Here is a 7,187-nt window from a genome sequence, read left to right on the forward strand (position 1 = left end):
ACCTATGTAGTACACATAGGACAAAATAGCTGCTGAAGTCAAAAATTTACTCAAGTGGTATTTATAAGGGAAATTATTTTTAAGAGGTAATGCGAGGCTGCAAAGATTGCTTAAGACTTGGTTCTCTTCTATTGGAAGAGAATTCAGTTTCCAGTCCCCACATTGGGCAGCTCACAATAATCTGAAACTCCAGCTAAAGGGGACCAACAGCCTTCTCTTGACTGAGATAAGCATGTGCACACACATGGCATATACTCACACTGACACATGCATACACAAAAATAAAAATAAAACCAGTAGGTTGCAAAGACATGTGGATAGACAGGCAGATAGATAATGGGTAAATACATACATGCATGCATACGTATGCACATACACATAAATACATATATACAAATATATATATACATAAAAATGTACATACACACATACACTATGTTTTAGAATAATTTTTCAAAAACAATGGTAATAAAACAGGTCATGAATTTGAAAGGGGGAGCATGGGAGGAGTTGGAGGTGAAAGAGAAAGGGTGGGAAAGACATAGATACAGAGCTCATGTATGAAGTTCCCAACAGAAAGAAAATCTACATAAAATAAGATGCAATTTCCTTAGAAAGTGCAAAACTTTCCCCAGTTTTTCTATGTAAGTTATAGTATGATTGATACTAAAAGCATGATTCTCCAATAGAGGATATCTTATGTGCTTTATTTTAACTGTATTTTAGCATCTTTTACAGCCAATTTTTTCTAGTGTTTTCATTTTTCAAAGCAAAAATAACGTCTCGAACTTGCAGGTTCACTTTAGATTTGTATGGCTTCTTGACAGATCCTTTCATCCGGTGTTTCTGTTTGAGAATATTATGTTTATCTTTTCTTTCCAAACACCATGGCATTCATATTCAAATTTAAATAAAAATGAATCCAAGATTGCAACAAAAATTTAAGGCTAAAAGAACAGGTATACCACTTATTTTTGATAGGTTTAATATGGCAAAATTGCCCTACTCTGGTATAATATTTATGTTCTCTCCTGGGAACCTTCACTCCATTAAGAAGGAAGAAAACTAACATTTGTGTCAGAGACTGGCATATTCTCTATTCTCCTAATCATTTGCTTATTAGAGCCCAATTTGTGTTCCTCTATTAGCTTCTACCAAAGACTTATGGGAAACAGTGTCCACTCTCTTTAGCAAAAATGGCAGATTCTGACTACCATGAATGAGACTTTTGAAATTCAGGATGTTTTTTCACCTTCCTACCTACCAAACACCAAAAGCTTTCGGGCATCATCCTCTAAATTCTTCTCTTTCACTTTAACCACCTTTGGATAATGTCCTTGGTTGAATTACTAAGAAATAGATGAGCAAACATGTTGAGTTTCTTAAGTTAAGAGTAAAAAGATACCATACATTTCAGAAACCGGGCCCAGAGGCCTGAATAAGAGTTGACCTGAATGCTCCCTCCCTGAGGCTCAGCTTTCATAGTACCAGAAATCACAATGCAAGCTTCTAAGGGAGGAAAACACCAACAGTCTTACACAATTATGACACCTGTAAACATCATCAAGGAATGGCGTGGCATGATAATTTTAAGTATGAAGTAGTGGCATACCTACCTTGGTGGTAACCAACAACTCTTTAATTGGATTTATACATTCGACAAAAGGGAAACATGTCTGGTACCGGAAACCTAGCTGTGCTGGCTAGTGTTATATCATATATAAACAAACTAGAGTCATCAGTAAAGAACCTCAATTGAGAAATGTCTCTCTAATATACAGTTATAGGGCATTTTCTTAATTAGTGGTTGAGTAGGAGGGCTGAACCCAAATTGTGAGTGGTACCATCCCTGAGATGGTGATCCTGGCTTCTATAAGAAAGCAGGCTGAGAATACATGGGGAGCCAGTCAGTAAGCAACACACCTCCCTGCCTTCTCCATCAGCTCCTGCCTGTAGGTTCCTGCCTTGACTTCCTTTGATGATGACCTGTGATATGGAAGTGTAAGTCAAGTAAACCTTCTCCTCTCCAACTTGCTTTAGTCATGGTGTTTCAACACAGCAATAATAACTCGAGCTAAGACACTAGCTAACTATTCAGAGCAAGTGAAATCATTGTTATTGAAAGAGAATTCACAGCCATTAACTTACTAAAATAGCATAATCCTTAACAGCAATCAATGTACATTTGTCCTTACACCCATAGATAAGTGTAACCTTTACCCTTCATCAGAGAAACTTCTCTTTGCAATAGAAAACAGCACATCAGAAAACCACAGCCAATCCAACTGCAGACTTATGAACCCCATTGCCCAGATATGAATCTATAAAACACTCTCACAACTAAGACTTAGGGAACATTGTGGCAGAAGAGGCAGAAATATTCTGAAAGCTAGAGGATGAGGGAGTTTGCTGAGAGATTGTGTCTACTCCTAATCTCAAATCTCTACCTGTAAAGATCCATAAAAATGACTGCCCAATTATGACACCGATGACTGTGCTAAACTGTACAGGAATAACCTACGAAGACTAACCCTACACAAAGAACCATAGGTACATGGGAAAGCTGGGAGTGGAATAGAAAATCTTTCGCAGGGTACAGCACACCCATTGATTGTCCAGTGCCTAACAGTCATCCCTGAAAACATTCATGCATGTAACATTCTATATGCCAAGTGGGTTATATTTAGAAATGTATATGTATGTACATATATGCATGCAAAAATAATTAATGATATAAAAAGCTATAAATTTGGAAGAGAGTGGAGTAAGGGAGGCTTTAGGGGGAGGGAAGGGAAAGGAGAAATTTTATAATTATATCATAATCTCAAAAATGAAATAAAAAATAATTTTAAAAAGTCAAAACACAGAAAGGTAATTCAATAAATTTGCATACTGCTATAACATTAAAGTCATAAATTATATTCAAGCACAATGCATTATACTTCTAATTTCTTTATTATCTTACTGAGCATGTCTAGCATTTATAAAGAATCTATTTTTAAAATTTTACAAGATATTTATGCCTTTGCTTTAAGTAAAAAGAGTATTCTGTCCAAATTTGAGATGCTGTATGTCTTCCACTCTTTAATTTGAGAAAACACTCCAGAATGAACAGATAATTAACTAAAGAATGAAAACAAGTTCTCTTTCCCATCTTTCCCATCTTGCAAGATGGCGGGTGAAATAGTTGAGAAACCTGATACAAAAGAGAAGAAACCTGCAGCCAAGAAGGCTGACGGTGATGCCCCTGTCCCTGATGCAGCCAAAAAGGTGACCCTAAATCTATAAAGCTCAAGAAGAGAAAGCCCCATTGCAGCCGAAATCCAGTCCTTGTTAGAATTGGCAGGTACTCCCGATCTGCTATGTATACCAGAAAGGCCATGTACAAAAGGAAATACACAGCTGCAAAAACCAAGGTTGCAAAGAAGAAGAAAAAGAAAAAGGTCCTTGCTACTGTTACAAAACCAGACAAGAATGGTGGTACCTGGGTGGTTACGCTTAGAAAAATGCCCAGGTATTATCCTACCGAAGATGTGCCTTGGAAGCTGCTGAGCCATGGCAAAAAGCCCTTCAGTCAGCGCGTGAGACGCCTGCGTGCCAGCATCACTCCTGGGACCGTCCTCATCATCCTCACCAGGGGCCACAGGGGCAAGAGAGTGGTTTTCCTGAAGCAACTGGGCAGTGGTTTACTGCTTGTGATGGGACCTCTTGCCCTCAACAGAGTCCCTCCGAGAAGAACATATCAGAAGTTTGTCATCGCCACCTCTACAAAAGTTGCTATCAGCACAGTTAAAATCCCCAACACCTGACTGATGCTTACTTCAAGAAAAGGAGGGCGAGATCTTTGACACAGAAAAGGAGAAATATGAGATTACAGAGCAGCGCAAGGCTGATCAGAAAACAGTGGACTTCCAGATTCTGCCAAAGATCAAAGCTGCTCCTCAGCAGCAGGGCTACCTGCGTTCTCAGTTCTCTCTGACGAACTAGATGTATCCTCACAAACTGGTTTTCTAAATTACTGACAACCTAATTAAACAGCTTCATGTGTCAAAAAGAAAAAAGAATGAAAACAAAGATCAAGACTGGATCTTACAGGTCTCAATAAGAGCATTCATTAGCATTGGCAAGAGATCACCAGTTCTCTGAGTATTCTCGAATTGTGATCATTCAAATATGAATGAATTGCTGCCTTGCCACACCCCCTTTCTTCCAGGGAGAAAAGACATGTATAATGCCCCTTCTTCTGAAGTTTTCTGTCACCCAGTAGAAAAAAGACACGATTCTCGGATTGTTGATACCCATCTCTATGAAAGCACTACATGTATTGTAAACACCTCTAAATTTCACCCAATCAGAAAACTGTTTCTTTGTCAGTGTCTTATCTGGGAATTTTCTTCAGTATTTGTATTGCATACTCTATCTCTTAGACTAAGAAAAATCTCAATTTCTGACCATCAGACTACATTGTCAAGATATTACTAAATGCAAAAAAAACCTCAATATAGTTAATTACGTATGAGACCAGAATTCAAAACATTCGAATTCCTGCTGAACTATTAAGATATGACGTAAACAGACAAAATGTTTTTTCCCAGTTTCTACTGGGGTACATAAGAACAATCATCACTTCAATACCATCTGGTACACTTGGGATGCAGAAAATGTTTTAGTCATCACACATTGCTAATTGGTGCTGTCCTCTTCTTTTGTTTTCTTCAGAATTATCTCTAAACTCCTGAAGCATACAGGACATTCTAAGAAATGTAGCTTTTTCCATTTTTATCTTTTCAGGGCATGATATTCAAACATTGCCTTCAGCCTACTAAAGCTGTGTTTGACATCCAAAGGGAAGACAAACACATCTACTTTGACCTCCCTTTCAAATGGGAGCAGTGGATTGTGAACAACCTTAAAAGGCTAGCAAACAGAATCAGAATTTATTCTACCTTAAACAATGGCCCACTTCTCTTCCTTCAAAATAGGTAGTGAGTATTAAACCACAAAAGAAACATAACATCTTTATTTGGGGAATTTATAATCAAGTGAAATACAAAATAATCACATAAATAAATCTAAGATTCTAACTATGAATAAAGGAAGAAGGAATTCATAATACCATGAGAGCAATGGTAGGAATTTTGCTTCTAGAGAATAGTTAAAGAAAATTACATGAAAGAATTCATTTTTGAAATGGTATATAACAGATATGCAACACTCATCTAAATGACATTAGTTCCAATGAGGTCTTCTTGATATAGGAACTGAGAACCCAGAAAAAGCCATTCTGGCTAGCGAAGAAAAGGTAGATAGACTCAGCCCAACATGAATTTGGGGCAAAAAAAGACGCAGACCTTCAGTCAGTACCATGTTGACTAAGTCTTAGAGTTGTTTAAATCAAGCATTACAGGAACCAACTGAGAGCCTCTTTAAGCAACACAGGAAGTGGATAAGATATTTGGGGGTGGGGAACTGTTCTTTTTTTCACTCCAGCTAGATCTAACTATATATCAAAACACATTTATGATAAATATCAAGGTTGATGTGTACTAATTATCTCCTGTGGCTTCTGAAGCAAGAGTAGTTATATTGTGTATTATCATAGCAGTGTAAATGAACAAAATCAAAAGATACATAGGAGATAAAGTCATCACAACAAAGGAATGGAGAGCTAGTGCTAGATTTCTTGAAGAGATCTGAAAAAGTCTTGAACTTCCGATATAAGCTGTTATATTTGAGTGTTATTTTCTGAGATAGAGATACTGGAAAAGGAACCAAATTTGGAATTAATCATATGGGAATTCAAAAGAAACACAATGATAATAGTGCTGCATAAAGATTAAGCATAGAGAGTATGGGAATGATATCAAAGACCCAAAACCTCAGATAGAGACCACTATAGTTGATGATGCATAGGAAAAAAACAGAAAGAAAAGAATAAGTAAGAGTTAAAACTAATGAGAAAGCCACTTTTACAAGTTAAATTAAAACTCAGCTGTATTTAACATATTTTCAAAATGGAAGGAGAGACTCTTCAGACAAAATTTATTAGAAATTACTTCTTACTTTTCCTCAGGACTAGAATAATCTATGCGATTCTAAAGTGCTTTATTGGACAATAGCCAATCTAAATCTTAGTAAATTAGAAAGTAAGGAATGTTTTTGGCATAGAGTGTGGTTGTGAGACTGGGACCCAGAAAATGTTGCCCAAGATAGTTATGCTCCTTTCTGTGGCCTGAGCATTCTGACCCTCTTGTTGTTCTTTCCTGTTCCTCTTCCAGCATCAGCCACTGGGGCACATGGTGGATGCCTTATATAAACCCATAGGAATAGGACAAAATAAATAACATGTGTCCATGTAGACCTGTTGTATATTCAAGCCATGCTAAATATATCACTAATATATGTATGCTTAATTTTTTATCTCTAAGAAACTTATAAGGAGGCTTCCTCTCCAAATATAAAAAAAAAACAAAAATTAGGTAGAGTTTAAAGACATGTTCAGATGAAATAAGGACACCAATAAGTATGACAGCTACTGTCTAGTCCCAGGGTCAATCTTAAGGTCACTGGCAGAGTACAGAGGATGACTGAGATGGAAGACCAAAAGAAAGTTGATGCAGAAGACAAAATTGTGACACAGATTTTATAAATCAATATTGTCTTATGTCCAGGTTACATTTTTCTTTTCTGTGAGATAATAAATCTATTATTATTATTATTATTATTATTATTATTTTATTATTATCTTCATTTTTCAAGGTAGGATTACGGGGATATACCACTAAAATAGCTAAACTTCTCATTTTCCCTTCTTCTTAGCCCCAAGAAAACATCATTGTGTAATCTATTTCTAAAGCTTTACTCCTTTGACTTAAATTTAAATTTTTGAAAATTCCATCTATGAGTCCTGTATTACACACTTTTCAACTCTTCTATGGCCCCATCATTGCCACCTGAGTCTGTTCCCTTTTACTACCTCTCAAATTGATGATCAAGAGGTAATTAATTCTTCTTTAATTATTTCTTCTCTAATTATTGTACACATATACATGGACATATACATGTGAATGCATACATACAACCTACTGAGTTCATAGTATAGCTTATTTTTGAGCCATTTTAGTTTGAGGCTTCCAAAAACATTCTCATGGAAATTGACTCTTAAAAGTCTTAAAGGAGGTACTTTT

At 36.4% G+C, this 7,187-nt stretch overlaps 1 pseudogene; it reads left to right on the forward strand.

Moving 5' to 3' along the window:
• The first annotated feature begins 3,171 nt into the window (after nt 1–3,171).
• Nucleotides 3,172–4,014, forward strand: LOC119810479 (annotated as a pseudogene).
• The last annotated feature ends 3,173 nt before the right edge of the window (nt 4,015–7,187 follow it).

This window comes from Arvicola amphibius, chromosome 3 (assembly GCF_903992535.2).
Source record: "Arvicola amphibius chromosome 3, mArvAmp1.2, whole genome shotgun sequence".
Classification (NCBI taxonomy): domain Eukaryota; kingdom Metazoa; phylum Chordata; class Mammalia; order Rodentia; family Cricetidae; genus Arvicola; species Arvicola amphibius.